The sequence below is a fragment of the Danio aesculapii genome, chromosome 4 (assembly GCF_903798145.1).
Source record: "Danio aesculapii chromosome 4, fDanAes4.1, whole genome shotgun sequence".
Taxonomy (NCBI): Eukaryota; Metazoa; Chordata; class Actinopteri; order Cypriniformes; family Danionidae; genus Danio; species Danio aesculapii.
This window is the reverse complement of record NC_079438.1, coordinates 22,346,860-22,361,608: the sequence shown is the minus strand read 5'-3', so window position 1 is coordinate 22,361,608 and position 14,749 is coordinate 22,346,860. Positions and strand designations below refer to the sequence as shown.

General features: G+C 44.5%; 2 non-coding genes across 2 annotated transcripts; one reads left to right on the top strand and one right to left on the bottom strand.

Annotated features, from left to right (window-relative positions):
* Positions 1-13,140: 13,140 nt before the first annotated feature.
* trnal-cag (transfer RNA leucine (anticodon CAG)) lies at positions 13,141-13,223 on the bottom strand. Its single transcript has one exon. It is a non-coding gene; the product is annotated as a tRNA-Leu (tRNA).
* Positions 13,224-13,317: 94 nt separating this feature from the next.
* Positions 13,318-13,390, top strand: trnam-cau (transfer RNA methionine (anticodon CAU)). Its single transcript has one exon. It is a non-coding gene; the product is annotated as a tRNA-Met (tRNA).
* Positions 13,391-14,749: the final 1,359 nt, after the last annotated feature.

Genomic DNA, 14,749 nt, shown 5'->3' with positions numbered 1-14,749 from the left:
CTGCCATCTCATTGACTCTTTAACCTTATGGTATAGTTTTGCATTACTTTTATCATGTAATTAAAGTGTTGTGATCATATCCTAATTTTTTATCTTCATTATTATCCCTAGACATTTGTTGGTTGCTCTGATTGATTGTTCTATGAGTTACATTTTGTAATAAATAATTAGCATTCAGGCTATTTTGTTGGCTCATCTCTCTTTTATGTTGCGACTCAAACGAGCTGGTCATAACACTTTGCAAAATGTGTCCGGTTGTATCCGAGATCTTGTCCTTTCAGTCATGACCATAGGTGTGAGTAGGAACCTAGATTGAGCGGTAAATTGAGAACATTGCCTTTCGCCTCAGCTCCTTCACCACAACAGACATTCACATCAACTGCATTACTGCTGCCGCTGCACAGATCCATCTTTTAATCTCACATTCTATTACTCGTGAAAAAAACGCAGATACTTGAACTCAATTTGGGGTAAGGACTCTCCTTCAAACTGGAGATGGCCACCTTTTTCCAGTCAAGCACCATGGTTTCTGACTTAGAGGTGCTGTTTCTCTCCCTGCCATGTCACACTCAGAAGCAAACCGTCCCACTGCAGGCTGAAGGTCCATGTCTATGAAGCCAAAAGAACAATGTTATCTGCAAATGGCAAATACAGTCCTAGCCTGCACCTAAAATTCTGTCAGTAAAATTCAGAGAGATCAGCTGCAAAAATAACACATTTACAAAATAAAATGAATAAATAGATGGATGGATAGACATTGTGGTGGTGGAAGGGTGGTGGGGGGGGGGGTAGGATGGCTTGTTCAACTATAAATCAAGATGGAGCTGTCTCAAGAGGGATGGACCAGTGCGCAAGATTGAAGGCATAATAATGAAATAAATGCCCAGGAAGCCCCAACCCTTTTTTTTATCATCTGGCTGATGCAATGTACTCCTATGCAACCAAGAGAAATTAAATGACAAATTTATCAAACTGTTTTAAATATTGTAAAAAAAATTACAGGGATTTCCTGAAGTAGAGAAGTAACTTAAGGAAGGCAGTTTATTTTGAGTATGATAGTTTGTTATTTTGAGTACCTCAGAGCAGTGGTTCTCTATACTGGTGCTTGTGCAAAATGAGTTGACAACCGTCCCGAATTAATTTTAGCCCTTCTTACTAATCTTTGAATCACACATGAGAAACCACAAAAGCAGAGATTTGGCTTATCTTTAACTGCTTCAGATCAATTTGCACCAGATCAGCAAGAGACAACATTTGTATGAGTTTCCTTCGCTGACTGGCCTCGATGAAACACAGCGTTCCTGATTGGTGACTCGGCTTCATTGACGTCCTTGGGATTCTCTCGCTTGTGAGTGGAAGTTGTCCTGGGTTACCGGGGTGACAGACTCTGCTGAGAGTCGGTTTGCAGAAGTTTTTTGCGGTTTCATCGATTTCTAAACTTTAAGAGGTGCATGGACAATTGTTTGTGACCCGATTGCGTGCAGTGTCCGAGAGCAAGGCGAGAGGGGGCAGAGCAGCAGTGACCATGAGCAAGCTAATGCGAAAAGCAAAGTTTTACTGTTGCGTAAGGTTTTTAAGTGATCTGGTTTGGCCCATCCCCATGGCGCTGTCTTCCAATGAGCAGTTGCCATGGATGTCAGGCCCACGCCCCGTACCATTATGCTCAGTGTAAGTCATTAACAGACTGCTTGGTAATTTCATGTGGTAAAATATCTTGTAAGTTTGTTACAATCTTACATCAAATGTTACAAGACAACTAATGTTTCTGATACTAGTTCTTCATTTACACTAATGTATTGCAAATAAATTGCAATATATTGCTCTCATCTACAATTATTAGTTAGTCAATCAGATTAATCCAAACTCACCATAAGAAGCTTAGCAAAAAGTCACTCCCTTATCTTCATTTTCCGAAGAAAGCTCTTGACAGGACTGCTCCAGCTTCTTCACAAGCTTCTAAAATTCAACATCTCTCTACAACCCATCAACAATTTCATTACCGTCATCTGACTACGACAAACCAACAACAACAGCCGCAGCAATACAACAACAGCGGAAATAACAAAACAGCAGCATCAAAACTACTCTCACATCATCAACAGCAACATGGACAGGAATGAAATCTCAGCTCTCCCAGAAACACCAGCTCCGGCTCAACAACACTATGCTCAGCCTGGAAGCCGACTCAATACTGAGGCTCCAATAAGGGGCCGAAGGCCTATCTGCTCTACTTCAGCAAGGACCCAACGCTGCATGCAATCTCCATCTCCTGTCACTCCAAATCGCCACTCACCTTCTTCAGCTTCTTCATACGCCTCCGCAAGATCATCATCCCTCACTTCCTCACTTGGCCTCCAGCTCCACATTTCAGTGAAAACTCCAGCCCTACTCTTCCAGCCATCCCTTCCACCCTTAACCCTCCTCAATTCTTTCTCCCTTCCTACCTCCCTCACTCTTCAGCCCAGCTTATTTCTGCCCAGTCCTTCCTCTCCTTACTCATTTTCCCTCTTCCAGTATCCCCACCTTTTTCTCCTCTACATCTGTTCACCAAGCACGCCACCTCTATTACTAACCCTCCCCAACATTCTACTCTTCCTACTCACATTTCTTTCGCACTGCCCCCTTCACCCTAACCACAGCCACGCCCCTTCTCGTTCCACATTGTGATGGCCAGTGTGGTGGCCACACATTAAGAGTGAGGCATGCACGCACACACACACAGCGCATTATACACATTCATTTAAGATTGTTTATTGGTTAAGTTAAATTGAGTTATTGTTTATACATTTCGTTTCTTTCATATTTGGTTTAGATAAGACACATACACGTTTCTGTTTCTCTATATTTTTCTTTATTGTTCACAGTACATTCATTACTATTTTGGGTGCACACAGAATTAGTCATCTCTACTGTGTGTTTTGTTAATTTAGTTTTCTTTGAGTTTAAGTAACTGTGCTGCAGTGCCGATGAGGAATGGAGTTTCCGGGTGTGGTCTGGCATACTAAAGGGCCGTCATGCCACCAATTGCCATCTTTTGGTTCCGCCTGCCGATACCATTGGCTTAATGGCTTGGAGGGAGAGCTGATGTTTAGTTTAAGTTTATTAATGATTTGCAATATTTGTTTCTTCAGATTTATGTTTAGTTTTGATTTTATTTTGCATTTTTTTTACTATTTTTTATATTTGTAATTAGATATTTTGCTTAGTTTTTTGTTGTAAATTGTCTGTTTTTGTCTCCCCCTTCTTGTTTATTGTGGACTAGTCCCTCTTGTATAAATGGGCTCTGTCTTGTCATTTCGAGGAGTTCTGTTTTTGGTTTAGACATGGTTTGTTTGGTTTGAACTCAGTTTTGTTTATTTGTTTAGTTTATTGATTTTTCAATTGTTTCATTTATTTCTTTTTTGAACTTTTGTAAAACTTTTTTGGACTTTATTAAAAATAATTATTTTGAAAATCTTTTTGTATGCCCCTTACTACGTGCTGACTCGGTCCCTCACACGCATAATGCTCCAGTACTGGAACCACCCCCGATCTCCAACGCCGTCAAGAACCTCATCCTATCAGGTGCTGACATCGACCTTTCTACACTCCTTTCACCCATAGCACCTCCCTCGGCAGAACGACAGGTGGATTGTGGCGAATTCATTGTTACACTTAAATCAACCGCTAGCTCCCAACCCTTCAACTTTCATTAGCTGAATTTCATATAGCATTTGCATGTTATACAGAAACCATCTGTTCAGTCTTTCCCCATAGGAGGCCATCCCCTATAGGGGAACACATTGTTACACGTACCACGTACCATTTTCTGCAAAATGCGCTATTTGCGTTACTCAGTGGAATCAGTGTCTCTACTGGGGGCCATGGATACTGATCTTCACAACAGAGTTTTCAAAGGATACCGTATTCTTTCCTGCGCGGTCTGCCATTCAAATCTGCACACAACCACTTCCTGTCCCTTCATAATTCCCTCCTCCGACAAAGAACTACAAACCCCAAGGTCCACCAGCTATGTACCCCGCCCCTCTACCTCTGCTATCCCCGCTCTATTTCCTCCTCCCTCTTCTCAAAACCCTCCCTCCTCTCTGTCTTGCAATAACTTTAATATAGCAAGATGCTTTCACTACCCCTGCAAATTTCTCCATATCTGCAATTACTTTTTAAATGTCTGGGTAAAAAACAAAACTTTTCTCATATTTTCTTTTGAGTAAGCCTGGCAACACCTTAGCAACCAACTAGCAACACCTTAGCAATGCCTAAGCAACAACCTAGCAACGCCTTAGGAACCACTTAGCAAGAACCTAGAAACACCTTAGTAACCGCCTAGCAACAACTTAGCAACCACCTAGCATCACCTTAGCAACCACCTTAGCTACCACCTAGCAACGCCTTAGCAACCGCTTCGCAACACCTTACCAACAACCTAGTAACACCTTAGGAACCGCTTAGCAACCACCTAGAAACACCTTAGCAACCGCCTAGCAACACCTTAGCAACTGCCTAGCAACACCTTAGCAACCGCATAGCTACACCTTAGCAATCACCTAGCAACCGCCTGGCAACACCTTAGCAACTTGCTTGAACTGACCCAATCTAATTCTGTTTATATGAAATGACCCTAGCAGGTTTGAGCTAACAGAACTTTTGCTATGACAACAAACTCTCAGATGAGTTTTGAAGAGCTAAACGATCCAAAATCAAATCGTCAATATCCAAATCTAGCTAACTGAGTAATCCACTTACGAGGAGTAGGCACACGGCTGAACGGATCTTAGGACAAGATGAACAGTGGTCAGAATGGAAATATCGGACAGCTTTAAAACTTTTTTAAGCACTGTGGAAAAAGAGGAACTAAATAATACTGGTCAAGCTGAAGGAATGGCAAGGGGTGAAGAAACAAGGATGGAAAATGTGGAGAAGAACAAAGTGGAAAGAGGATTTTTAAGAAGAAGAACTTTAAAGGTAAAACCAAATGTGTTAATAGCAAAGAAAAAAGTCTGAACAAAGAACAGAGCTAAATATGTGAATAGGTATGAAGTGTTGAGGGGACTGAAGAAGATGAAGAGAAATGATGATTTTTAAATATTGATTTATTTTTAAATGCCTTTACTCTTTGTCTCTTAACGGAAGGGGTTGTTGGTTAAGAGCGTTAAATAAAGATGTATAGGTTTTTAATTTCATTTTTATTTCTTTTAATGGTTTTAAATTGTGTATCTTTTAATGCAAGGGCACTGATAGGAAAAGATACATTTGAGAAAATAAGAGAAATGTAAAAACAAGAAAGTGATAGGTTTACAAGAAACAAACTGGAAAGAACATGCAATGGACGATTTGAAAAAGATGTGGCAAGGGGTTATTATATATAATAGTGGTGATGGTAAATCTGGAAGAGGTGTCGCTTTTTTAATAAGGAAAGATGTTTTTAACTTTAAAAGAATTAGGAATAATTAGGGTTGGTATCATTTGTTTTTTTTTCGATACCGGTGCTAAATCGATACTTTTAAAACGATACCGCTGCCAAAAACGGTGCCTGAACCTATACTTTTTAGCCACAAAACTAAGGTGGATGATTCTAAAAAAATCTATTTGACAAAATCTTTTAAAAAATAATTTAAATAGAACAATATAATTTAAGTTTAAAGTAAACATCAATTCATATTTTATATATTTGAATTACATTAATATATTTCCTTTGATCATTTGTTGGTTAGCATGAATTTAAGTTCTGTTTCATTCCTCCTGACCGCCAGAGACGCTGTTTACACAGTGGATAATCGCAGCGGCAGCTGGATAGGCCAAGGAACAATATACCAACAAAGTCACATAGTGATGCGAATTGAGCTGAGGTATATAATCCACTACAGCTCTGCACCCTGCCTCTTTTTGCTTCACGCCTTTGGATTTTGGTCGTTGAACTATTTTTGTCGTCGAGTGCAGCTCTTTGGTAGGAGCAGGAAGTTTTTCTCGTCCTTCTGAGCTGTGACGATTTTTTAACGTCTTCGGACTATGGTTGGTCTTTGTGCAATTACTGATCTAGGATTGTTCACTCTATTATATCGTGAACTGCGGGTAAGTTTTTCTTTATTATCTTACATTCGGCTGTAATATATAAGTGTCAATTGCCTCGCGGTACTATCCAGGGGTGAGACGCTGTATTTTTTGTAAGCATCTGAGTTATAAGCATATATCTCACGGTACTATCCTGAGATTGGACACAGTGACACTCACTTTTATGTCCGAGGTAATCATCTCATGGTACTATCCGGAGGTTTTACAGCAAACTGCGTTTAGTGTTTATGTGACAATTACCTCACGGTGCTATCCGGAGGCTACTTTTTCTACCGCTACTAATACTCAGAGTGTGTGTGTTTTTTTTTTCTTCTCTCTTTCATGGCTGTTATTGGGCATACGCTCCGCTCTGTCCAGCAGTCCTAACCGTGGACGATTATCAATATATTTTTGCTAGTGTTCATTTTTCTTGTTTTCTGTTTCTCTCGGTGCATCCAGAGATCCAAATTTCGATGGACGGTTAGAGTGATTTTTCGCGCGTTATATCGTTAACGTTAGCCAACGGTACTAGCCGTGGTATGTCGTTGGTCCGTTCGACGCCTTCTCATGGCTAATCAAGCTATTTCCAAAGCTTTCCCAATGACTTGCAATCTCTGTCATAACGAGCTTCTCCCAGATGACGGACACGATATCTTCCCATCCTGTCTCGGTGTTCAACATCTGAAAGATGCGCTAACTGATCCGTGCCCGCATTGTGGTTTGCTGCCCCTGTCAGAGAGACAGATGCGTTTGGCTGCGCTGAGAGGAGAAAAGAGGGAAAAAAACGTCGCGCTTTGGTGGCTTCTGGAGCTCCTCGTCCTAAGAAACCTAGCCTAAACAGTAGGCATACGGCTGGATACCTGTTACAAAATCTTCAACCAGCTGATCCAGTATCTGACATCTCTGCTGCTAGGCCCTTTGCTGAGAAAGCTCATTCTCATTCCTCTAGCGAGAAACCACCATTTGCCTCTTTAAGTGGCCACAGTCCCCTCTTCGACGTTATGTCGACATGTGCTTCTGACTCTCATTTTCAGGAGCAATGTCAGGCTGACGTTCCTGGGCCTGATGACCAACTAGTAAGACATACTGGGACTGTTGTATCCGAGAATGGCTCTCATCATTCTTCTGACAATGCCCCACACAAAGATGATGATGCATTGGAAATCCTTAGGATGGCAGTAGCCCGTCTTGGCCTTGATGATGGCCCTGCTCATCCTGTTCAATCTAATGTGTTTTTCCGCAGACCTCTATCTGTGGATACATTTGTTATGCCAGCATGCAAGGATATCATTGCAGAATTTTCAAATGCTCTTAAGGGGGCAGGCATGGTCAAAAGATGATCCAAGACTGCTCGCACTCTGGCCTCTATGGCTCAGGCAAAGTCTATTGGTGTGAGGAATGTCCCTGAAGTTGAACAGACAGTTGTGGCGCTTTTAGTGTCACCAGATGAAGCAATGAGGGGAAATGTCCGATGCCCTAGCGGTCAGTGTGGCCATACAGATTCCCTTCTGAAGAAGGCTTACGAGTCAGCTTCCTACATTACCAGGGCTGAAAATACTGTCTGTCAATTAATTTTGGCTGCCTCTAATTCGCTAGGCGCTGAGGTGGACCCTTCAGTTCCACGCTTTTTACAGACAGCCTTGCTTGCTATGGGGCACGTGACTCGAGAACTGGGGTCCCTTACAGCAACACTACTAAATGCTAGAAGGCAAGTATGGCTCACTCAGGCTAAATTGTCAGAGGACTGTAAAAAGACACTGAGGGACCTTCCTATTGTCCCAGGACATCTTTTTGGGCCAGATGTATCAGAGGTGTTGGAAAAACGTGCTAAATTGCCCCTGACCCCCCCCCCCCCCCCCCCCCAACTCCTAAAGGCCGGAATTTTAAGGCCTAAGATGATTGGCCCGGCAGTCCGCTGTTTCACAAGCCATCAGTTGTGACGTGTCAGACACGTGGGTTTTGACAACCATGTGCAAGGGTTACACCCTACAGTTCCGCTGCCGGGCCCCCAAGTTTTCGGGTCTAATTCCAACAGTCGTGACAGACCCAGCACATTCTGCAGCTCTCTCCAGAGAGATATGTTCCTTGTTGGAAAAGGGAGCATTAGAAGCAGTTCATCCTCTGGTTCAGAAAGAGGGTTTTTACTCGACTTATTTTCTGGTTCCGAAGTGGGACGGAGGTTTTCATCCAATATTGGATTTAATAAGGTTGAACAGATTTCTGAAAAGACTTCCCTTTCGCATGTTACGTGTGACCAAAATTCTTCGGTCCTTTGCAGAGGGAGATTGGTTCACAACTGTAGATCTGGCGGATGCATCTTTTCACGTTCCGATTGCCAAGCATCACAGAAAGTTTCTGCGTTTCAGTTTCAAGAGCAGAAGTTAACAGTTCAGAGTTCTACCATTTGGTCTCGCCCTAGCCCCCCGTGTGTTTACAAGATGCATGAAAGCTGTCCTATCTCCCCTTTGGGCCCAGGGGGTATGAATCTTGCCATATTTGGACAACTGGCTGGTGTGTGCTCAAACGAGGGCTCAATCGGTGCACAATACGCAGCTGCTGCTGGACCATGTGACCAGGCTGGGTCTCTCAGTGAACAGAGTAAAGAGCTGCTTGTCCCCTGTACAGTCAATCACATTCATCGGGATGACTATCGATTCAGTCTCGATGCATGCCTCCCTATCTCAGTTTCAGACGACAGACATCCTGAACCTCTTGAGCCAGTTTCGTTTGGGAGTATCTCTACAGTACGGCGTGCTCCTGAGGTTGATCAGGATGCTAACGGCAACCTCTTGTGTAATTCCCCTGGGATTGCTCCATCTGCGGCCCCTGCAGGTATGGAACAATCTTCTGCGGTTAGACCCATCTCATCATTGCTTTTGACAAATTCTTGTTGCTCAGGGTTGCATGCATGCCCTTCGCAAATGGAAGTCCCAAGCCTTTTTGACAGCCGGAGTACCGTTAGGGATTGTTTCCTCCCGCCGCGAGGTTATAACAACCGATGCGTCCCTTATGGGTTGGGGGCAGTATGGAACTACAGAGGTATCGGTGGCAGATGGTCAAGGGACAAGTCAAGGGACCATATCAATGTGTTGGAGATGCGGGCAGTTTGGCTGGCCCTGGGTCGACATGTCCTAATCCGGTCGGACAACACATCAACAGTGTTCAATTTGAATCACCAAGGAGGTACAAGGTCCAGGAGTTTGTTGCGTCTCACGCACATGATTCTCACATGGTCTCTTCCTCGATTTGCATCACAAAGGGCTGTTTATCTGCCTGGGGTAGTCAATCAGACTGCAGATGCTCTGTCCAGGAATCAAATCGATCCAGGGGAGTGGAGACTTCATCCAGATGTAGTCCAAGACATTTGGACAGAGTTTGACAGGGCGGAGGTAGACCTATTTGCAAACGAGAGACACAGCTCATTGCCCATTGTGGTTTGCTCAGACGGAAGGGTCCAGCCCATTAGGAAAGGATGCGCTGTCACACGACTGGCCAAACTGCCTTCTTTATGCTTTTCCTCCAATACCTCTGATATGGGAGACACTGCACAGGATTGCCCAGGGCAGACACCATGTATTTCTAATAGCACTACGGTGGCTGTCCAAACCATGGTTTCCCTTGCTCCTAACGTTGTTGGTGAACCAGACTGATTCCTGTGACGCTCCAGAGAGAGACGAGTCTTCGCTGAGGCCAGCTTCCAGCCTCCGCCACTGAGACCGCAGCTCTGCACAAGACGTTTGGCCAGCGGAGAAATTAAAATGGTCGTGCCCAACTGAGCCTGGTTTCTCTCAAGGTTTTTTTTCTTCACTTCCGCCTTTAGTGAAGTTTTTTTTTTTTCTCTCCGCTGTCGCCACTGGCTTGCATGGTTCGGGATCTGTAGAGCTGCGCATCGTTGGATTTGCTCTTCAGTGTTTGGACTCTCAGTAGTGATTATTAAACCACACTGAACTGAGCTCAACTGAACTGAACTTAAACACTACAAACTGAATTACACTGTTCCTATTTACTGTGACCTTTTATGTGAAGCTGCTTTGACACAATCTACATTGTATAAGCGCTATACAAATAAAGGTGAATTGAATTGAATTGAACCAACCGAGACAACTTCCAGGCAGGAGGGACCTGTTGTCTCAACTAGATGGTCATATTTGGCATCCAGATCCAGCACGTCTACAGTTATGGGTGTGGCCGCTGAGACCAACCATTTATTAGCAAAATGTGAGTCTTCAGTCATCCACACAGTTCTTAATGCAAGGGCAGCTTCTACAAGGAAGCTTTGTGCTTACCGATGGAAGTCATTCTGTTCATGGTGTGCGACTTGGAATATTAATCCTGTGCAATGCAAAGTTTCTGTGGTTTTAACCTTTTTACAAGGGCTGTTGGAGAGTGGCAAAGCTGCATCCACACTAAAGGTATACGTAGCAGCCATCTTGGCCCATCATGCATCTGTAAATGGTTCCTCTTTGGGGTCTGCTAGCCTAGTTTGCAGTTTTTAGAAGGGTGCAAAATGTCTCAATCCAGCTCGTTCCCCTCGTTCTCCAGTGTGGAACTTGCCTCTGGTGCTGGAATCTGTCTGCTAGTCTCAATTTGAACCCTTAAAAGAAGTAGATCTAAAGTGGAAAACCTTAAAGATTGCTTTCCTCTTGGCGGTTGCTTTAACAAAGGGATTGTGTGAGCTGCACGCTTTGTCAGTGAGTCAGTCCTGTTGCAGATGGAAACCAGATGACTCTGGTGTTACCCTGTGGCCTAATCCATCCTTCCTCCCTAAAATTTTGTTGCAGCAATTTATTAACTAGTCAATCGAATTGCAGTCCTTTCAACTATCACCTTCTGGCAAAGGTTTTCTGCTTTTATGCCCTGTGCGTGCCTTGAAATCTTATGTGGCGGCTACTGCACAGTAAGACAATCAGAACAACTGTTTGTCTGTTATGGAGAAGCTAGGAGAGGTGCACCTCTAAGCAAGCAAAGACTGTCACAATGGATTGTTGAGGTCATTGTTTTGGCCTATAAGAGGGCTCAGCAACCTATACCTGGTGCCATCACTTGCCATTCTACCAGAGCCATTTCCTCCTCTTGGGCTGCTTTTAAGGGTGTTTCTCTTGCAGAAATCTGTGCAGCAGCGACATGGTCTTCTCCATGTACATTTGCAAGATTCTACAATGTCAATGTTGCTGACTCTACGGATGTGGGCTCAGCTGTTCTCCGCAAGTGACTCCGTATGTCTTCTGGTGAGTTTTTTTTTCTTCCTCGTGACCTTTCTGGTATGGGTTATCCACTGTGTAAACACCGTCTCTGGCAGTCAGGAGGAATGAAACAGAACGTTGGTTACGTATGTAACCGTGGTTCTGTGAATTCCGGATGACCGCCAGAGTTCCCTGTCACTTGGAAGTGCAAGACGTTTCGAGGCAGGGCGCAGAGCTGTAGTGGTTTATATACCTCAGCTCAGCTCGCGTCACCATGTGACTTTGTTGGTATATTGTTCCTTGGCCTATCCAGCTGGTGCTGCGATTATCCACTGTGTAAACACCGTCTCTGGCGGTCATCCGGAATTCACAGAACCACGGTTACATACGTAACCAACGATTTGCATTATGAAATTACATTAGCTTACTATTAACCTGTGGGAGGGCGGGCAGGGGCCACATACTTTTGGGAGCACATTTTAACATATATATCACAAAATACTTTAAAAATTATTCGAAGTCATTTTTTTTCACGCATTACTCCGCAGTCTTCATAAACAAGATAATTAAAAAACTTAAACTCAAGACAATCTTCCTTGTCATCCTTCCTAGGAGCCACATCGCAGCACCATGACATGGAAGCTGGTGTTTCACAGTTTGCCCAGCTCCAGTAGTCTGACTTGTTGGCGCAGTAGGCAGCACGTCAGTCTCATAATTTGAAGGTCGTGACTTCGAGCCTCACATGGGGCAAGGTTGTACATTTTGGCACACGGGAGCACTTAGGTGACCGGGCGGCGTACTTTATTACCTTCCGTGCCGTTTATGCTTCCTAGGGGCAAAAAAGGCTACAGCTCCTCTGGAGGGCATGCGACGTGAATGATGGCAAGATGCTCCCATTCCTGTCACGTTATCATTTGACGTGGATCCGTCAAATGTTATGACTTGACGTTGTAAGAGGATTAGCCGAAAACCCCTGTGAATCCCGTTGAATTAAAAATGAACGGCATCTCAGGACATTCCACTACATGGCATTCCAAGACAATTCTTTTGATCGTGTTTCAGTGAACTTGCTTTAAAGCCCACGTCCATTGTTTTGAACACATGCTTTTCCGAGTTGCTGTGGACAATGCCTTGATGTTGCGCAAACGCCTCAAACCTTGCAGTCTACAGTGCCCATTAACGCTGCCAGGGCCACTGCTACGCTGCGTAAATTGTGGCGCAAAGAGATTGATGCGGAACTTTGTCAGTGTTACTGTATCACTCGGACATGGCGCCAGAGGGTTAAATACTTGAGCCTGAGATCTCAGCTGTGCAACAGCCATGTCCTCACAGTGAGAGCATGAGCTGTCCGCGGGCACTGCATTGACATGCTGGACCCCCAGACCTGTGATGCGATACTCTTGCCCATTATCCGGAGATAGGAACCACCGCATCCAGAAACGCACATTCAGAACAGCGTCTTGAAAAAGAAGCGCTGATTGACTGACAGCTTTTTTTTTCTCTTTCCCACAAAGAGTCAAATAACATGACTTGACATTGTAAGAGAATTAGCCGAAAAGCCCTGTGGATCCCATTGCCTAAAAAATAAACGGCATCTCAGGACATTCCACTACATGGCATTCCAAGGCAATTCTTTTGATCCCCTTTTGATGCACTTGCATTAAAGCCCACGTCCATTAATTTGTTCACATGCTTTTCTGAGTTGCTGTAGACAATGCCTTGATGTTGCGCAAATTCCTCAAAACTTGCAGTCTACAGTGCCCATTAAGGTTGCCAGGGCCACTGCTATGCTTCGTAAAGTGTGACGCAAAGAGATTGATGCGACGCTTTGTCAGTGTTACTGTATCACTCGGACATGGCACCAGAGAGTTAAATACTTCAGCCTGAACGCACAGCCAAAGATTAGGTTTGTCAGGAATGGAATTCGAACCCATGCCTCCAGGGGAGACTGCGACCTGAACGCAGCGCCTTAGACCACTCGGCCATCCTGACATGCACACATAGCTGGAGCTGTCTCCTAGGAGCCACATCGAAGCACCATGACATGAAAGCTGGTGTGTCACAGCTTGCCCAGCTCCAGCAGTTGGCCCTGTTGGCGCAGCAGGCAGCGCGTCAGTCTCATAATCTGAAGGTTGTGAGTTCGAGCCTCACACGGGGCATGGTCGAACCTTTTGGCACATGGGAGCACTTAGGTGACCGGGCGGCGTACTTTATTACCTTCCGTGCCGTTTATGCTTCCTGGGGGCAAAAAAGGCTACAGCTCCTCTGGAGGGCATGTGGCGTGACGTTCCAAGAACATCTCCTGAGTCTGAAGCAATGATGGCAAGATGCTCCCATTTCTGTCACGTTATCGCTTGACGCTTGATGTGGATCCGTCAAATGTCATGACTTGGCGTTGTAAGAGGATTAGCTGAAAAGCCCTGCGAATCCCATTGAATTAAAAATAAACGGCATCTCAGGACATTCCACTACATGGCATACCAAGACAATTCTTTTGATCCTGTTTCGTTGCACTTGCTTTAAAGCCCACGTCCATTGTTTTGAACACATGCTTTTCTGAGTTGCTGTGGACAATGCCTTGATGTTGCGCAAACGCCTCAAACCTTGCAGTCTACAGTGCCCATTAACGCTGCCAGGGCCACTGCTACGCTGCGTAAATTGTGGCGCAAAGAGATTAATGCAGCACTTTGTTAGTGTTACTGTATCACTCGGACATAGCGCCAGAGGCTTTAATACTTGAGCCTGAGATCTCAGCTGTGCAACAGCCACGTCCTCACAGTGAGAGCATGAGCTGTCCGCGGGCACTGCATCGACATGATGGACCCCCAGACCTGTGATGCAATACTCTTGCCCATTATCCGGAGATAGGAACCACCGCATCCAGAAACGCATATTCAGAACAGCGTCTTGAAAAAGAAGCGTTGATTGACTGACACAGCTTTTTTTCTTCTCTTTCCCACATAGAGTCAAATGTCATGACTTGACGTTGTAAGAGAATTAGCCGAAAAGCCCTGCGAATCCCATTGCCTTAAAAATAAACGGCATCTCAGGACATTCCACTACATGGCATTCCAAGGCAATTCTTTTGATCCACTTGCATTAAAGCCCACGTCCATTGTTTTGTTCACATGCTTTTCCGAGTTGCTGTAGACAATGCCTTGATGTTGCGCAAATGCCTCAAAACTTGCAGTCTACAGTGCCAATTAAGGTTGCCAGGGCCACTGCTACGCTTCGTAAACTGTGACGCAAAGAGATTGATGCGGCGCATTGTCAGTATTACTGTATCACTCGGACAGGGTGCCAGAGAGTTAAATACTTGAGCCTGAACGCACAGCCAAAGATTAGGTTTGTCTGAAGTAGGATTTGAACCCACGCCTCCAAAAGAGACTGCAATCTGAACGCAGCGCCTTAGACCGCTTGGCCATCCTGACACATATAGTTAGCCGGAATTGTCTGCTAGGAGCCACATCGAAGCACCATGACATGGAAGCTGGTGTGTCACAGCTTGCCCAGCTCCA